We start from the raw sequence: 18,329 nt of genomic DNA, 5'->3' as shown, positions 1-18,329 counted from the left end.
GGCTCGCCTCAGGTGATCAATCAGAGGTTCAGGCCATGACTCAGCAGTTCCCATACAAGAGCCCAGCTGGAACATCAGCTTGCAAAACAAGTCTTCGCAAGAACAAGACCAAATACCAAGGACAGCTCTCTCTACAAAACATTTGCAGCCACAGCCACAAATATCAACTCCCTTAAAACTGCCAAAATACCTTATTCAATTCCAGGATCATTCTTCAGTCAGGGGCCGTTAGGTCCCCAATATAACACCCCAACAACGTCACCATCCAGCGTTCACTCCCTGATGTCACCCACCCTTCCTCCCCCAAAAGCCCCAACATAACCCATGCCACTAAAATGACACTTCAGAATCACTCTCCAGTGTCACCCCAATGTCACTCCCAGAGTCGTGCCAACAATGTCACCCCCCAGCATCACACTAAGTCACCCCAGTGTCTCCATCGAGTATCTCTCTCTTTCTGAATTCCCCCCCCTCCCCTACCCCCCACCCGCAATACCCCAGCATCACCCCCCAGCGTCACTCTCCAGGCTCAGTCCACAACTTCACCCCAGTGTCATCCCAGCATCACTCCATGGCATCACCCCAACTTGCTTGCCAAGTAAGCAAGGCTTGGGACAGCAGCTCTTAGCGGGGCTGTATAAGCTTTCAGACACCGACAATCGATTGTTAATCATCACCTTCCATCTGGTTTCCAAACCAGATGACAACGAGTTATGTGGGGAGTCTGTTCTGGAAACGATTTGTCTTTTCTCCAAACCTGCTATGAGTTCAGAAATCACACATCATGCTGCAGCAGAAATGGGGTACAGTGGTATGTTAGCGACCCCTGCTTCAGGGAGCACAGGGGCTGCGTAAAGTGCACACGCTGCAGTCTCCCTGTTTCTTTGGAGTCTGGGATTGAAACTTGACCCAAAAGGCCACACACTGCCATACAGGCAGGTGCCAGATTCACCCACTGATTATGTCAAATCCTGAATTGTTTTCACAATGGGCTTTAATTACAAAGAAAGTAGGCGACACGTTTCTCACTGGAGAGCCACAAGCTGTCCCCACTAGTTTGGCAAACAGCGCTCGCTCCGATCACACCGGTGATCTCAACTCTGCCATCGAGGCTGCACACACAGCTTTTCAGCATCTTGCTGTATCAGTACTGAAATTTGTGTGCTTTATCAGTACTGAAATTTGTGCTCCCCTATCTATCAGAAATTTTACTGAATGCTTTTGAGGACAGACTTCAATCAAAATATGCATGCCATTGTTGCTCATCCTTTGATCAAACTCCCCTTGCTGGACAGGCAGATCCAATCACCTGCTTGTAATTAGTCTTTTTTTGTTGTTGTTTACAGTCTGAAGCAGTGATTGAGCACCTGGTGAGGGGTGTGGCCAGCCCTGCCAGCACAGGTGGAAGCAATCTACCTGTGGGACCGGATAGGGCTGAGCTTGGCTCCACCCCCTCCCTGCCCATATTTAAGGGCTGGGAACAGCAAGGGCAGCATTCTGCTTGGGAGCTGCCTCCTTGGGATCATTGGAAGCAAGTTCTGCTCTTTGGAATTGGGGTGAGTGATTGATGCTTTGTTGCAGGGCTCTGGTCTTTCTGTTTTTGGGATCCTAACTGCTTTTAAAGGTAGAAAGCTGTACGGAGACTCTGCACGGAGACTGCTTCCTTTGGGGTGTGGGCTGAGTGTTTGCTTTTGGAATGGGGTCATTGGTTTCTTCTTTATTGCTGGATTGTAATTTTACTTTCTGGAGGGCTCCTGACCATGTTTAAGGTCTGTCAGCAGAAAGAGCGGCAACTGCACCTGGAGACTGCTTCCTTTAGAGCGTGGGGTGAACCCTTGAAACAGGGTGAGTGATTCTTTATTCCAGAGTTGCAATATCTTGTTTTTGGGAGGATCCTGACTCCACTTAGGGGCTGGTAGCCTTTAAGGTGGTATCCATCTTTAGAGACTGTCTTCTTGGGAGTGTGGGGTGAGGTCTGGTCCTTAAGAAAAGATGAGTGATTCCTTCTTATTTTAGGGCTGTGACCTTTCCCTTTTGGTTTTTGGGGCATCCTGACCACATCTAAGTGCTGACAGATGTATGGGCAATGTTGATCTCTGGAGACTGTCTCCTGTGGAGCATGAGTGAGTTTTGGCCTTTGAGAAGGGTGTAAGTGGTTTCTTCTTCATTTCAGGGCTGCAATCTTCCCTTGTGTGTTTTGTGTGTGTGTTTTGTTCTTTTTGTTTGTTTGTTTGTTTTTTTATAGTATCCTGACCACTTTTAAGGGGTGGAAGCCATAAGGGTAGCATCTGTACCTGGAGACTACTTCCTTGGCAGTGTGGGCTGAGTGTTCATCTTTGGAATGGAGTAACTTCTTCTTCTTCCTTTATTTCAGGGCTGTTATGCACTGCTTCCAACCGTGCAGAGTTGTTTAAGGGCATTCTGTGCACCCTTAGGTGTAATAAGTCTTCATCTTTATAGGAAGCCAAGGTTTGTCCTCTTCTGGACCGCTGTACTCAGCATCACCCCAGATATCTCCATCCTAATTGTCTGGAGATGCTGTCAGTTTCCTAATCTGTACGGCACCCAAACCCCAATTCTTCTTCCTCCCACCCCCTGACCTGCATTCAATGCTCTGCAGCTCTGGTTCCCAACAGCGTGATGAAGTGAAGCCCCTGCTCTGCTGAATACTGGGACTGGCCCAGAGAGGCTCTGACGGATGTGGATTATCCCAGCTGGAGTACTTGGTACCATTGGTGGTGATCTCGTCCAACTGCCACACAACGAACAGGAACATCCACAGCCAGATCAGTGCCCAGAGCCTGACCCAGCCTCACCTTGGAAGGGACAGGGCATCCATCATGTCTGGGTAATCTGTTCTGCTGTGTCACCACCATCACTGTACAGGATTTTCTTCATATCTAGGCTAAATCTTTCCTTGTTCTTCCCTTCAGGTGTTGAAAGGCTGTTACCAGATCACCTCGGAGCCTTCACTTCTGCAGGCTGAGCAGCTCCAGCTCTCTTTCTTCATAGGAAAGGCGTTCCATCCCTCGGTTCATATCTGTGGCCATTCTCTGGATGTGCTCCAACAGCTCCACGTCTGTCCTGCACTGCAGGCATCCACATCCACACACAGCACCTCCAGGTGAGGCCTCCCAGCACAGAGCAGAGGGGCAGGACCACCTCCCTTCGCCTGCTGACCGCACATCTTTGGATGGAGCCCAGCATACGGTTGGCTTTCTGGGCTGGAAGGCGCGTTGCTGAGTGCCACTACTCAGCCTGTTGAGGTCCCTCTGGATGGCATCCCGTCCCTCTGGTGTGTCACCGCACCCCACAGCTCGGTGTCATTAGGGTGCACTCCACCCTACTGTCAATGTCACTGATGAAGGGGCAATCCCAGATGTTTGTGCAAACTCAGCAAAGAACACCTTGAGAGCAGCCCCACAGAGAAGGATCCTGGTGGGTGAGAAGCTGGACGTCAGCCAGCAGAGCGGGCTTGCAGCCTGGAAGGCCAGCTGTGTTCTGGGCTGCATTAAAAGAGGAGCGGCCAGCAGGGAGAGGGAGGTGATCGTCCCCATCTGCTCTGCTCTTGTGAGGCCCCATCTGCAGCGCTGCATCCAGGCCTGGGGCCCCCAGCACAGGAAGGACGTGGAGCTCACGGAGCGGGTCCAGAGGAGGCACTGAGATGATCAGATGGTTGGAGCAGCTCTCCTACAAGGAAAGGTTGAGGGAAGTGGGCTTGTTCAGCCTGGAGAAGAGAAGGCTTGGGGGGGACCTCATTGCAGCCTCACAGTACTTGAAGGGGGGAACAGCAGGAAGGGGAATGGCTGTTTACAAGGGTGGATCGTGATAGGACAAGGGGAATGGTTTTAAGCTGAGACAGGGGAGGTTTAGGTTGGTTATTAGGAGGAAGCTTTTCACACAGAGGGTGGTGACGCACTGGAACGTGCTTCAGAGTCCCTTCCAGGAGGATCTGCTCCATGACTTTTTGCAGCACAGAGGTGAGACTGACATGTTGGCAGTTCCCAGGGTCACACTTTATATCTGCAGTAACAGCTGTGCTGTCACCTTTTTTCTGCTCACCAGGGACTTCACCTGACTGCCTCGACTTCTCAAATACCACTGAGAGTGGCTCGGTGACTGCAGCACTGAATTCCCTCAGAGCTCTGGGACTCGTCTCATCAGGACCCAAAGACTCCTGGATGCTCGGGTCCTCAGGTGCTCCAGAACCTGATCTCCCATCACAGTGTGGGATAGGGAGGGGTCTGTGGGACCGGCATTGCTTCCTGAATCCCCACCTACCAAACCAAAGGTGAGGGCGGTGTATAATGAGCAGTTATCAGAGAAGATGGAAGATGGATGTTGTTGGGTACCTCAGCCTTCTCCTTGTCTGTTGTTCCCAGCTCAGTGCTTGCCGGTAAGCAGAATCGTGCGCAGAGCGCAGCCACGTTGATCAGAGAAAGGAGTGCAGGTTTGTGAAAGAGGCACATCTGCAGGGCAGTGCCTTCATTACTGCTTTGTGTCCCACAGGTGGCAGCAGGCTGCGGCGCTCCTGAGTGCCATAAGGACTGCATGGAGATGCGTGGCTCTTATGGGAGCAGCAAGGAACCGGAATCTGCATTTCCTGGAATGCCTGGAACCCTGCTTTGCTGGCTGGTAATTGTCTGCCCAGCAGGTAAGGGCAATGCACACCCACCAGTGTTTACCCATTCCCTAGCATGGCACAGCACGGTGCTCCCACAGCTCTTCATTGCACTTCGTGGTGCCCTGGATGCTGCCTGTCCTTTTCTTTCTGTGTTCTCCTTGTCTCCGGCCTTTCACTGCAGCGTTTTCATTCCCTTTGCCCTTGCTGTTCCCTACTCCATTCTCTTGCCCTCCTGTTTTTGTGTTCCATGCCACGTTCTCTTGGCCGCTGCCCTTGCCTTTCTTTGCCGCGTTCACTTCAGCATTCAGTTTTGGCGTTCCGTGCCGCGTTCTCTCGCCCTCCTGTTCTGGCATTTCCTTCCATGTTCTCTTAGCCGTTGCCATTGGTTGGGCATCCTCTTGTCCTCCTGTTTTTGTGTTCCATGCTGGTTTCTCTCGGCCGTTGCCCTTGGCTTTCTTTGCCATATTCACTTCAGCATTCAGTTTTGGCGTTCCCTGCTGCGTTCTCCTGCCCTCCTGTTTTGGCGTTTCTTGCCGTGTTCTCTTGGCCATCATCCTTGGCATTTCCTTCCACGTTCTCTTGGCCCTTGCCCTTGTCTGGGCATTCCCTTGCCCCCCTGTTATTGTGTCCCATGCTATGTTCTCTTGGCCATTGCCCTTGGCTTTCTGTAGCCACATTCTCTTCACCATTTGATTTTGGCGTTCCCGGCAGCGTTCTCTTGCCCTCCTGTTCTGGCACTTCCTGCCATGTTTTCTTAGCCCTTTCCTGGGCATTCCATGCCGTGCTCCCTCGGCCTTCTGTTTTGGCATTTTGTGCTGCGTTCTTTTGGCCGTTGCCCTTGGCCTTTCCTGCTGCGGTCTCTTTGCCCTCCCCTTGGCTTTCCATCGGTGCTCTCTTTGCTTTTGCCCTTGCCTTAGCTTGGCTGTTTGCTTTGCATTTACCTTGGCTTTCCACGGGAGTTCTGCTTTCCTTTGCCTGCCCTGGGTGTCCTGCTTCCCTTTGCCTTTAGCACTCTAGCGTGAGCTGGGAGGCAGCATTAATGTTACCCTCGACCTAAACCCACAGCTGAATGGGAGTTCTAACGATAACTTTGTTAACCTGCAGCGTATCTGTAGACCAAACCCTTAACCCAGTGTTGAAAATGTCTCTTACCCTGAATGCTGCCGTAAAAATAATGCCCCATGTTTTGTCAAATAACCCTAATTGTAGTGCAGAATACTGATGTTAGACCATCTGTAACTTCAACCCTATCAATACCATTAATTCTATCCCTAACGTTAATTATAATTAATTACAACCCTTGTGTCATCATTACAGCATTGTGCTCAGGGTGCAGCCCCACACATGCGGGGCAGCGCCTTCATTACTGCGTTGTGTCCCACAGGTGGCAGCAGAGTTGCGTTGCTCCTGAGCGCTGTAAGGACAGCACGGAGATGCGCGGCTCTTCAGGCAGCAGCAAGGAACCGGAATCTGCATTTCCTGGGATGCCCGGAACCCCGCTTTGCTGGCCGGTAATTGTCTGCCCAGCAGGTAAGGGCGATGCTCACCCACCGGTGTTTACTCATTACTTAGCGAGGCACAAGGTAGGGTTCACAGAGCTCATTTCTGCACTTCACGGTGCCCTGGATGCTGCCTGTCCTTTTCTTTCTGTGTTCTCCTCGCCTCCAGCCTTTCACTGCAGCGTTCTCCTTGCTCTTGGCTTTCCCTGCTGCGTTCTCTTGCCCTCCTGTTTTGGCGTTCCCTGTGGCATTCTCTTGGCCGTTTGCCCTTGCCCACCTTCACTGTGTTTTCTTTGGCCTTCGGCTTTGGCCATCTGTGCCACATTCCCTTGGCCTTTGTCCTTGGCCTTCTTTGCCACGTTCACTTTCCCTCCCGTTCTGGCGTTCCCTACAGCATTATTTTGGCCTTCAGTTCTGGCGTTCGTGGCTGCGTTCTCTTTGGCCGTTGCCCTCGGCCTTCTTTGCCCCATTTCCTTTGGCCTCCTGTTCTGGCGTTCCCTGCGGCGTTCTCTTTGGCTTCTATTTTGGCGTTCCCTTCCATGTTCTTTTTGGCCATTGCTCCTGGCCTTCTTTGCCCATTCCCTTTGGCCTCTTGTTTTGTCTTCTCCTACAGCATTCTCTTTGCCTTTGGTTTTGGCCTTTTGTGCCGCATTCTCTTTGGCCATTGCCCTTGACCTTCTGCATCGGCCTTCCCTGCAGCGTTCTCACGGACCTCGCCCTCCATTTTGGCCTTCTGCGTCGATCTCTTTGGTCTCCATTCTGGCGTTCTCTGCGGCCTTCTTCTTGGGCCTGACCTCTGACGCGACCTTTGGCGTTCTCCATGTCTTTCCCATCCCTTTGCCCTCTGTTTTGGCGTTCCCTCGGCTGTTCTCCTTGCCTTTTGCTCCTGCCTTTGCCTTGGCCTTCCCTAACGGTCACTCTAACCCTAATCCTGATGTACCTAACCCTAACACCTTTCCTGTTAAATACTCCTAACCTTACTCTGAAGCCTTTTCTTAGAGCGGTGTTTGGCTTCCACATTTTGTGGGGGTGGGCTGACGGTGAGCACCGTTTGGGTCTCGGCGTTCCTCCTTCTAAAGCGTGTCTCTGTATTACAGGTGAAGATGCCTTCGACGCTTCCAGTCGATGACTTCCCCCCTGCGACGCCATTGGCTTTCCAGGCCTCCCACACTCACCGCCAGCTCGGTTCGGTCAACCGTTACCCGAATCCCCGCTCCGTTCCCTTTCCATGATCTTCCCGTCACTCTGCCACAAGCCCCTACCAAGGTCATCGCAGGCAGCGTGTGGGATGCGGCGCTCGGTCTCATTGCAGTTCATCCCATCGGCCTCAGCCCAGCGATCCAACCCACCCGCACCCTTCCTGAGGGCCCTTCTGCTCCCAGGCCAATCAACGCTTCCTTCTCATGCCATCTGCGTTCCTTCCAGGCCATTTTCAGACTCCTGCCCCTTTGTGGCCATTTTGAGAGTTGTGCTGATTTCAGCATGTGCATTCAATTGACTTCAACCAAATTGGCTTTAGCTTTACATTCAATTGACTTCAACCAAATTGGCTTTAGCCTTGCATTCAATTGACTTCAACCAAATTGGCTTTAGTTTTACATTCAATTGGCTTCAACCAAATTGGCTTTGGCTTTACATTCAATTAATATAAGCCAAATTGGCTTTAGCTTTGCCTTGGTTACGGGGTTGGGCTAGCCTTGCTTTGTTTGCTCCTAGGCAGGGCTAACCCAACCCCGTAACCAAGGGCCGTCGGAGGCGATTTTGTTCCTTCCCGGCCAGTCTGAGACTCGCGCCCCATTGCGGCCATTTTGAGAGTTGTGCTGATTTCAGCATCTGCGTTCAATTTATCTCAACCAAATTGGCTTTAGCCTTGCAATCATTTTGCATCAACCAAATTGGCTTTAGCTTTACATGCAATTGACTTCAATCAAATTGGCTTTGGCTTTGCATTCAATTGGCTTCAACCAAATTGACTTTAGCTTTGCATTCAATTGACTTCAACCAAATTGGCTTTAGCCTTGCATTCAATTGGCTTCAACCAAATTGGCTTTAGCTTTACATTCGATTGACTTCATCCAAATTGGCTTTAGCTTTACGTTCAATTAATGTAAGCCATATTGGCTTTAGCTTTGCCTTGGTTACGGGGTTGGGCTAGCCTTGCTTTGTTTGTTCCTAGGCAGGGCTACCCCAACCCCGTAACCAAGGGCCGTCGGAGGCGATTTTGTTCCTTCCCGGCCAGTCTGAGACTCGCGCCCCATTGCGGCCATTTTGAGAGTTGTGCTGATTTCAGCATCTGCGTTCAATTTATCTCAACCAAATTGGCTTTAGCCTTGCAATCATTTTGCATCAACCAAATTGGCTTTAGCTTTACATGCAATTGACTTCAATCAAATTGGCTTTGGCTTTGCATTCAATTGACTTCAACCAAATTGACTTTAGCTTTGCATTCAATTGACTTCAACCAAATTGGCTTTAGCCTTGCATTCAATTGGCTTCAACCAAATTGGCTTTAGCTTTACATTCGATTGACTTCATCCAAATTGGCTTTAGCTTTACATTCAATTAATGTAAGCCAAATTGGCTTTAGCTTTGCCTTGGTTACGGGGTTGGGCTAGCCTTGCTTTGTTTGTTCCTAGGCAGGGCTAACCCAACCCCGTAACCAAGGGCCGTCGGAGGCGATTTTGTTCCTCCCGGCCAGTCTGAGACTCGCGCCCCATTGCGGCCATTTTGAGAGTTGCTCTGATTTCAGCATCTGCGTTCAATTTATCTCAACCAAATTGGCTTTAGCCTTGCAATCATTTTGCATCAACCAAATTGGCTTTGGCTTTGCTTTCAATTGACTTCAACCAAATTGGCTTTAGCCTTGCATTCAATTGGCTTCAACCAAATGGCTTTAGCTTTACATTCAATTAATGTAAACCAAATTGGCTTTAGTTTTACATTCAATTGACTTCAACCAAATTGGCTTTAGCTTTACATTCAATTAATGTAAACCAAATTGGCTTTAGCTTTGCCTTGGTTACGGGGTTGGGCTAGCCTTGCTTTGTTTGCTCCTAGGCAGGGCTAACCCAACCCCGTAACCAAGGGCCGTTGGAGGCGATTTTGTTCCTTCCCGGCCAGTCTGAGACTCGCGCCCCATTGCGGCCATTTTGAGAGTTGCTCTGATTTCAGCATGTGCGTTCAATTTATCTCAACCGAATTGGCTTTAGCATGTGCATTCAATTGGCTTCAACCAAATTGGCTTTAGCTTTACATTCAATTGACTTGAACCAAATTGGCTTTGGTTTTGCATTCAATTGGCTTCAACCAAATTGGGTTTAGCCTTGCATTCAATTGACTTCAACCAAATTGGCTTTAGCTTTACATTCAATTAATGTAAGCCATATTGGCTTTAGCTTTGCCTTGGTTACGGGGTTGGGCTAGCCTTGCTTTGTTTGCTCCTAGGCAGGGCTAACCCAACCCCGTAACCAAGGGCCGTCGGAGGCGATTTTGTTCCTTCCCGGCCAGTCTGAGACTCGCGCCCCTTTGTGGCCGTTCTGAGAATTGCAATGTGTTTGGGTGGGCTGAGATCTGCACTGCTTTTGAGGTGGGTTGCGGTATGCAACATTCTCACAAGTGTGGTGTCACTAATGGGGTGTGGAGGCTTTGTACCCTTTCTCTGGTTGGTCTGACATCTATGTGAACCATGTCTTAAAGTGTACTGCGTATGCGTGTGCTGCGCCTGTAAATTGCGTCGTGCCATGTATGCAATATGTGTTAAGTTGCGCCTGTAAACTGTGTTGTGCCATGTACAGAATGTGTGGATGCTGCGCCTATAAACTAAGTCTTGGAATCAGAGATCCATGTTCATTACATGTTTTGCTTCTCAATGTGTAGTTGCTGGTATAGCGCGTATGTATATGATTGTATGAGTCATGCCTTGTGGAAACAGTGCTGTAATAAACAAACAGTTAAACAATGCACGTATGTTGTGTGTCTTGCTTTGTCACGGCAACGACTGGAAGGACACTGGAAGGTAGGTGAGAAAGGTAGGTGTGGAGGGTGGTAGACTTAGACGGGGGTTAGACTTAGACATAGACACTGGGGGTTAGACTTAGACTTAGACACTAAGGGTTAGACTTAGACTTAGAAACTGGGGATTAGACTTAGACTTAGACACTAAGGCTTAGACTTAGACACTGGGGGTTAGACTTAGACACTGGGGGTTAGACTTAGACTTAGACACTAAGGCTTAGACTTAGACACTGGGGGTTAGACTTAGACACTGGGGATTAGACTTAGACTTAGACACTAAGGCTTAGACTTAGACACTGGGGGTTAGACTTAGACACTGGGGGTTAGACTTAGACTTAGACACTAAGGCTTAGACTTAGACACTGGGGGTTAGACTTAGACACTGGGGATTAGACTTAGACTTAGACACTAAGGGTTAGACTTAGACACTGGGGGTTAGACTTAGACACTGGGGATTAGACTTAGACTTAGACACTAAGGCTTAGACTTAGACACTGGGGGTTAGACTTAGACACTGGGGGTTAGACTTAGACTTAGACACTAAGGCTTAGACTTAGACACTGGGGGTTAGACTTAGACACTGGGGATTAGACTTAGACTTAGACACTAAGGCTTAGACTTAGACACTGGGGGTTAGACTTAGACACTGGGGATTAGACTTAGACTTAGACACTAAGGGTTAGACTTAGACACTGGGGGTTAGACTTAGACACTGGGGATTAGACTTAGACTTAGACACTAAGGGTTAGACTTAGACACTGGGGGTTAGACTTAGACACTGGGGATTAGACTTAGACTTAGACACTAAGGCTTAGACTTAGACACTGGGGGTTAGACTTAGACACTGGGGATTAGACTTAGACTTAGACACTAAGGCTTAGACTTAGACACTGGGGGTTAGACTTAGACACTGGGGATTAGACTTAGACTTAGACACTAAGGCTTAGACTTAGACACTGGGGGTTAGACTTAGACACTGGGGATTAGACTTAGACTTAGACACTAAGGGTTAGACTTAGACACTGGGGGTTAGACTTAGACACTGGGGATTAGACTTAGACACTGGGGATTAGACTTAGACTTAGACACTAAGGCTTAGACTTAGACACTGGGGGTTAGACTTAGACACTGGGGATTAGACTTAGACACTGGGGATTAGACTTAGACTTAGACACTAAGGCTTAGACTTAGACACTGGGGGTTAGACTTAGACACTGGGGATTAGACTTAGACTTAGACACTAAGGCTTAGACTTAGACACTGGGGGTTAGACTTAGACACTGGGGATTAGACTTAGACTTAGACTAAGGCTTAGACTTAGGGTTAGGGTTAGGGTTAGGGTTAGGGTTAGGGTTAGGGTTAGGGTTAGGGTTAGGGTTAGGGTTAGGGTTAGGGTTAGGGTTAGGGTTAGGGTTAGGGTTAGGGTTAGGGTTAGGGTTAGGGTTAGGGTTAGGGTTAGGGTTAGGGTTAGGGTTAGGGTTAGGGTTAGGGTTAGGGTTAGGGTTAGGGTTAGGGTTAGGGTTAGGGTTAGGGTTAGGGTTAGGGTTAGGGTTAGGGTTAGGGTTAGGGTTAGGGTTAGGGTTAGGGTTAGGGTTAGGGTTAGGGTTAGGGTTAGGGTTAGGGTTAGGGTTAGGGTTAGGGTTAGGGTTAGGGTTAGGGTTAGGGTTAGGGTTAGGGTTAGGGTTAGGGTTAGGGTTAGGGTTAGGGTTAGGGTTAGGGTTAGGGTTAGGGTTAGGGTTAGGGTTAGGGTTAGGGTTAGGGTTAGGGTTAGGGTTAGGGTTAGGGTTAGGGTTAGGGTTAGGGTTAGGGTTAGGGTTAGGGTTAGGGTTAGGGTTAGGGTTAGGGTTAGGGTTAGGGTTAGGGTTAGGGTTAGGGTTAGGGTTAGGGTTAGGGTTAGGGTTAGGGTTAGGGTTAGGGTTAGGGTTAGGGTTAGGGTTAGGGTTAGGGTTAGGGTTAGGGTTAGGGTTAGGGTTAGGGTTAGGGTTAGGGTTAGGGTTAGGGTTAGGGTTAGGGTTAGGGTTAGGGTTAGGGTTAGGGTTAGGGTTAGGGTTAGGGTTAGGGTTAGGGTTAGGGTTAGGGTTAGGGTTAGGGTTAGGGTTAGGGTTAGGGTTAGGGTTAGGGTTAGGGTTAGGGTTAGGGTTAGGGTTAGGGTTAGGGTTAGGGTTAGGGTTAGGGTTAGGGTTAGGGTTAGGGTTAGGGTTAGGGTTAGGGTTAGGGTTAGGGTTAGGGTTAGGGTTAGGGTTAGGGTTAGGGTTAGGGTTAGGGTTAGGGTTAGGGTTAGGGTTAGGGTTAGGGTTAGGGTTAGGGTTAGGGTTAGGGTTAGGGTTAGGGTTAGGGTTAGGGTTAGGGTTAGGGTTAGGGTTAGGGTTAGGGTTAGGGTTAGGGTTAGGGTTAGGGTTAGGGTTAGGGTTAGGGTTAGGGTTAGGGTTAGGGTTAGGGTTAGGGTTAGGGTTAGGGTTAGGGTTAGGGTTAGGGTTAGGGTTAGGGTTAGGGTTAGGGTTAGGGTTAGGGTTAGGGTTAGGGTTAGGGTTAGGGTTAGGGTTAGGGTTAGGGTTAGGGTTAGGGTTAGGGTTAGGGTTAGGGTTAGGGTTAGGGTTAGGGTTAGGGTTAGGGTTAGGGTTAGGGTTAGGGTTAGGGTTAGGGTTAGGGTTAGGGTTAGGGTTAGGGTTAGGGTTAGGGTTAGGGTTAGGGTTAGGGTTAGGGTTAGGGTTAGGGTTAGGGTTAGGGTTAGGGTTAGGGTTAGGGTTAGGGTTAGGGTTAGGGTTAGGGTTAGGGTTAGGGTTAGGGTTAGGGTTAGGGTTAGGGTTAGGGTTAGGGTTAGGGTTAGGGTTAGGGTTAGGGTTAGGGTTAGGGTTAGGGTTAGGGTTAGGGTTAGGGTTAGGGTTAGGGTTAGGGTTAGGGTTAGGGTTAGGGTTAGGGTTAGGGTTAGGGTTAGGGTTAGGGTTAGGGTTAGGGTTAGGGTTAGGGTTAGGGTTAGGGTTAGGGTTAGGGTTAGGGTTAGGGTTAGGGTTAGGGTTAGGGTTAGGGTTAGGGTTAGGGTTAGGGTTAGGGTTAGGGTTAGGGTTAGGGTTAGGGTTAGGGTTAGGGTTAGGGTTAGGGTTAGGGTTAGGGTTAGGGTTAGGGTTAGGGTTAGGGTTAGGGTTAGGGTTAGGGTTAGGGTTAGGGTTAGGGTTAGGGTTAGGGTTAGGGTTAGGGTTAGGGTTAGGGTTAGGGTTAGGGTTAGGGTTAGGGTTAGGGTTAGGGTTAGGGTTAGGGTTAGGGTTAGGGTTAGGGTTAGGGTTAGGGTTAGGGTTAGGGTTAGGGTTAGGGTTAGGGTTAGGGTTAGGGTTAGGGTTAGGGTTAGGGTTAGGGTTAGGGTTAGGGTTAGGGTTAGGGTTAGGGTTAGGGTTAGGGTTAGGGTTAGGGTTAGGGTTAGGGTTAGGGTTAGGGTTAGGGTTAGGGTTAGGGTTAGGGTTAGGGTTAGGGTTAGGGTTAGGGTTAGGGTTAGGGTTAGGGTTAGGGTTAGGGTTAGGGTTAGGGTTAGGGTTAGGGTTAGGGTTAGGGTTAGGGTTAGGGTTAGGGTTAGGGTTAGGGTTAGGGTTAGGGTTAGGGTTAGGGTTAGGGTTAGGGTTAGGGTTAGGGTTAGGGTTAGGGTTAGGGTTAGGGTTAGGGTTAGGGTTAGGGTTAGGGTTAGGGTTAGGGTTAGGGTTAGGGTTAGGGTTAGGGTTAGGGTTAGGGTTAGGGTTAGGGTTAGGGTTAGGGTTAGGGTTAGGGTTAGGGTTAGGGTTAGGGTTAGGGTTAGGGTTAGGGTTAGGGTTAGGGTTAGGGTTAGGGTTAGGGTTAGGGTTAGGGTTAGGGTTAGGGTTAGGGTTAGGGTTAGGGTTAGGGTTAGGGTTAGGGTTAGGGTTAGGGTTAGGGTTAGGGTTAGGGTTAGGGTTAGGGTTAGGGTTAGGGTTAGGGTTAGGGTTAGGGTTAGGGTTAGGGTTAGGGTTAGGGTTAGGGTTAGGGTTAGGGTTAGGGTTAGGGTTAGGGTTAGGGTTAGGGTTAGGGTTAGGGTTAGGGTTAGGGTTAGGGTTAGGGTTAGGGTTAGGGTTAGGGTTAGGGTTAGGGTTAGGGTTAGGGTTAGGGTTAGGGTTAGGGTTAGGGTTAGGGTTAGGGTTAGGGTTAGGGTTAGGGTTAGGGTTAGGGTTAGGGTTAGGGTTAGGGTTAGGGTTAGGGTTAGGGTTAGGGTTAGGGTTAGGGTTAGGGTTAGGGTTAGGGTTAGGGTTAGGGTTAGGGTTAGGGTTAGGGTTAGGGTTAGGGTTAGGGTTAGGGTTAGGGTTAGGGTTAGGGTTAGGGTTAGGGTTAGGGTTAGGGTTAGGGTTAGGGTTAGGGTTAGGGTTAGGGTTAGGGTTAGGGTTAGGGTTAGGGTTAGGGTTAGGGTTAGGGTTAGGGTTAGGGTTAGGGTTAGGGTTAGGGTTAGGGTTAGGGTTAGGGTTAGGGTTAGGGTTAGGGTTAGGGTTAGGGTTAGGGTTAGGGTTAGGGTTAGGGTTAGGGTTAGGGTTAGGGTTAGGGTTAGGGTTAGGGTTAGGGTTAGGGTTAGGGTTAGGGTTAGGGTTAGGGTTAGGGTTAGGGTTAGGGTTAGGGTTAGGGTTAGGGTTAGGGTTAGGGTTAGGGTTAGGGTTAGGGTTAGGGTTAGGGTTAGGGTTAGGGTTAGGGTTAGGGTTAGGGTTAGGGTTAGGGTTAGGGTTAGGGTTAGGGTTAGGGTTAGGGTTAGGGTTAGGGTTAGGGTTAGGGTTAGGGTTAGGGTTAGGGTTAGGGTTAGGGTTAGGGTTAGGGTTAGGGTTAGGGTTAGGGTTAGGGTTAGGGTTAGGGTTAGGGTTAGGGTTAGGGTTAGGGTTAGGGTTAGGGTTAGGGTTAGGGTTAGGGTTAGGGTTAGGGTTAGGGTTAGGGTTAGGGTTAGGGTTAGGGTTAGGGTTAGGGTTAGGGTTAGGGTTAGGGTTAGGGTTAGGGTTAGGGTTAGGGTTAGGGTTAGGGTTAGGGTTAGGGTTAGGGTTAGGGTTAGGGTTAGGGTTAGGGTTAGGGTTAGGGTTAGGGTTAGGGTTAGGGTTAGGGTTAGGGTTAGGGTTAGGGTTAGGGTTAGGGTTAGGGTTAGGGTTAGGGTTAGGGTTAGGGTTAGGGTTAGGGTTAGGGTTAGGGTTAGGGTTAGGGTTAGGGTTAGGGTTAGGGTTAGGGTTAGGGTTAGGGTTAGGGTTAGGGTTAGGGTTAGGGTTAGGGTTAGGGTTAGGGTTAGGGTTAGGGTTAGGGTTAGGGTTAGGGTTAGGGTTAGGGTTAGGGTTAGGGTTAGGGTTAGGGTTAGGGTTAGGGTTAGGGTTAGGGTTAGGGTTAGGGTTAGGGTTAGGGTTAGGGTTAGGGTTAGGGTTAGGGTTAGGGTTAGGGTTAGGGTTAGGGTTAGGGTTAGGGTTAGGGTTAGGGTTAGGGTTAGGGTTAGGGTTAGGGTTAGGGTTAGGGTTAGGGTTAGGGTTAGGGTTAGGGTTAGGGTTAGGGTTAGGGTTAGGGTTAGGGTTAGGGTTAGGGTTAGGGTTAGGGTTAGGGTTAGGGTTAGGGTTAGGGTTAGGGTTAGGGTTAGGGTTAGGGTTAGGGTTAGGGTTAGGGTTAGGGTTAGGGTTAGGGTTAGGGTTAGGGTTAGGGTTAGGGTTAGGGTTAGGGTTAGGGTTAGGGTTAGGGTTAGGGTTAGGGTTAGGGTTAGGGTTAGGGTTAGGGTTAGGGTTAGGGTTAGGGTTAGGGTTAGGGTTAGGGTTAGGGTTAGGGTTAGGGTTAGGGTTAGGGTTAGGGTTAGGGTTAGGGTTAGGGTTAGGGTTAGGGTTAGGGTTAGGGTTAGGGTTAGGGTTAGGGTTAGGGTTAGGGTTAGGGTTAGGGTTAGGGTTAGGGTTAGGGTTAGGGTTAGGGTTAGGGTTAGGGTTAGGGTTAGGGTTAGGGTTAGGGTTAGGGTTAGGGTTAGGGTTAGGGTTAGGGTTAGGGTTAGGGTTAGGGTTAGGGTTAGGGTTAGGGTTAGGGTTAGGGTTAGGGTTAGGGTTAGGGTTAGGGTTAGGGTTAGGGTTAGGGTTAGGGTTAGGGTTAGGGTTAGGGTTAGGGTTAGGGTTAGGGTTAGGGTTAGGGTTAGGGTTAGGGTTAGGGTTAGGGTTAGGGTTAGGGTTAGGGTTAGGGTTAGGGTTAGGGTTAGGGTTAGGGTTAGGGTTAGGGTTAGGGTTAGGGTTAGGGTTAGGGTTAGGGTTAGGGTTAGGGTTAGGGTTAGGGTTAGGGTTAGGGTTAGGGTTAGGGTTAGGGTTAGGGTTAGGGTTAGGGTTAGGGTTAGGGTTAGGGTTAGGGTTAGGGTTAGGGTTAGGGTTAGGGTTAGGGTTAGGGTTAGGGTTAGGGTTAGGGTTAGGGTTAGGGTTAGGGTTAGGGTTAGGGTTAGGGTTAGGGTTAGGGTTAGGGTTAGGGTTAGGGTTAGGGTTAGGGTTAGGGTTAGGGTTAGGGTTAGGGTTAGGGTTAGGGTTAGGGTTAGGGTTAGGGTTAGGGTTAGGGTTAGGGTTAGGGTTAGGGTTAGGGTTAGGGTTAGGGTTAGGGTTAGGGTTAGGGTTAGGGTTAGGGTTAGGGTTAGGGTTAGGGTTAGGGTTAGGGTTAGGGTTAGGGTTAGGGTTAGGGTTAGGGTTAGGGTTAGGGTTAGGGTTAGGGTTAGGGTTAGGGTTAGGGTTAGGGTTAGGGTTAGGGTTAGGGTTAGGGTTAGGGTTAGGGTTAGGGTTAGGGTTAGGGTTAGGGTTAGGGTTAGGGTTAGGGTTAGGGTTAGGGTTAGGGTTAGGGTTAGGGTTAGGGTTAGGGTTAGGGTTAGGGTTAGGGTTAGGGTTAGGGTTAGGGTTAGGGTTAGGGTTAGGGTTAGGGTTAGGGTTAGGGTTAGGGTTAGGGTTAGGGTTAGGGTTAGGGTTAGGGTTAGGGTTAGGGTTAGGGTTAGGGTTAGGGTTAGGGTTAGGGTTAGGGTTAGGGTTAGGGTTAGGGTTAGGGTTAGGGTTAGGGTTAGGGTTAGGGTTAGGGTTAGGGTTAGGGTTAGGGTTAGGGTTAGGGTTAGGGTTAGGGTTAGGGTTAGGGTTAGGGTTAGGGTTAGGGTTAGGGTTAGGGTTAGGGTTAGGGTTAGGGTTAGGGTTAGGGTTAGGGTTAGGGTTAGGGTTAGGGTTAGGGTTAGGGTTAGGGTTAGGGTTAGGGTTAGGGTTAGGGTTAGGGTTAGGGTTAGGGTTAGGGTTAGGGTTAGGGTTAGGGTTAGGGTTAGGGTTAGGGTTAGGGTTAGGGTTAGGGTTAGGGTTAGGGTTAGGGTTAGGGTTAGGGTTAGGGTTAGGGTTAGGGTTAGGGTTAGGGTTAGGGTTAGGGTTAGGGTTAGGGTTAGGGTTAGGGTTAGGGTTAGGGTTAGGGTTAGGGTTAGGGTTAGGGTTAGGGTTAGGGTTAGGGTTAGGGTTAGGGTTAGGGTTAGGGTTAGGGTTAGGGTTAGGGTTAGGGTTAGGGTTAGGGTTAGGGTTAGGGTTAGGGTTAGGGTTAGGGTTAGGGTTAGGGTTAGGGTTAGGGTTAGGGTTAGGGTTAGGGTTAGGGTTAGGGTTAGGGTTAGGGTTAGGGTTAGGGTTAGGGTTAGGGTTAGGGTTAGGGTTAGGGTTAGGGTTAGGGTTAGGGTTAGGGTTAGGGTTAGGGTTAGGGTTAGGGTTAGGGTTAGGGTTAGGGTTAGGGTTAGGGTTAGGGTTAGGGTTAGGGTTAGGGTTAGGGTTAGGGTTAGGGTTAGGGTTAGGGTTAGGGTTAGGGTTAGGGTTAGGGTTAGGGTTAGGGTTAGGGTTAGGGTTAGGGTTAGGGTTAGGGTTAGGGTTAGGGTTAGGGTTAGGGTTAGGGTTAGGGTTAGGGTTAGGGTTAGGGTTAGGGTTAGGGTTAGGGTTAGGGTTAGGGTTAGGGTTAGGGTTAGGGTTAGGGTTAGGGTTAGGGTTAGGGTTAGGGTTAGGGTTAGGGTTAGGGTTAGGGTTAGGGTTAGGGTTAGGGTTAGGGTTAGGGTTAGGGTTAGGGTTAGGGTTAGGGTTAGGGTTAGGGTTAGGGTTAGGGTTAGGGTTAGGGTTAGGGTTAGGGTTAGGGTTAGGGTTAGGGTTAGGGTTAGGGTTAGGGTTAGGGTTAGGGTTAGGGTTAGGGTTAGGGTTAGGGTTAGGGTTAGGTTGGTCTAGGGTACGGGT

The 18,329-nt window shown here is 49.6% G+C and overlaps 2 long non-coding RNA genes across 2 annotated transcripts; one reads left to right on the top strand and one right to left on the bottom strand.

The window, feature by feature from the left end:
- Positions 1-1,689: 1,689 nt before the first annotated feature.
- LOC128083852 (uncharacterized) lies at positions 1,690-8,085 on the top strand. The gene is made up of 8 exons (XR_008208227.1): positions 1,690-1,845; positions 2,017-2,123; positions 2,375-2,469; positions 2,621-2,848; positions 2,934-4,197; positions 4,510-4,654; positions 6,009-6,154; positions 7,221-8,085. It is a non-coding gene; the product is annotated as an uncharacterized LOC128083852 (long non-coding RNA).
- Positions 8,086-8,447: 362 nt separating this feature from the next.
- Positions 8,448-9,552, bottom strand: LOC128077747 (uncharacterized). The gene is made up of 3 exons (XR_008205168.1): positions 9,488-9,552; positions 9,027-9,137; positions 8,448-8,716 (listed from the first exon to the last, which is right to left on the bottom strand). It is a non-coding gene; the product is annotated as an uncharacterized LOC128077747 (long non-coding RNA).
- Between the last annotated feature and the right edge of the window lie 8,777 nt (positions 9,553-18,329).

Source organism: Tympanuchus pallidicinctus, unplaced genomic scaffold, assembly GCF_026119805.1.
Source record: "Tympanuchus pallidicinctus isolate F22 unplaced genomic scaffold, pur_lepc_1.0 scaffold1, whole genome shotgun sequence".
In the NCBI taxonomy this organism is placed as follows: domain Eukaryota; kingdom Metazoa; phylum Chordata; class Aves; order Galliformes; family Phasianidae; genus Tympanuchus; species Tympanuchus pallidicinctus.
This window is presented reverse-complemented; position numbering and strand designations above follow the sequence as displayed.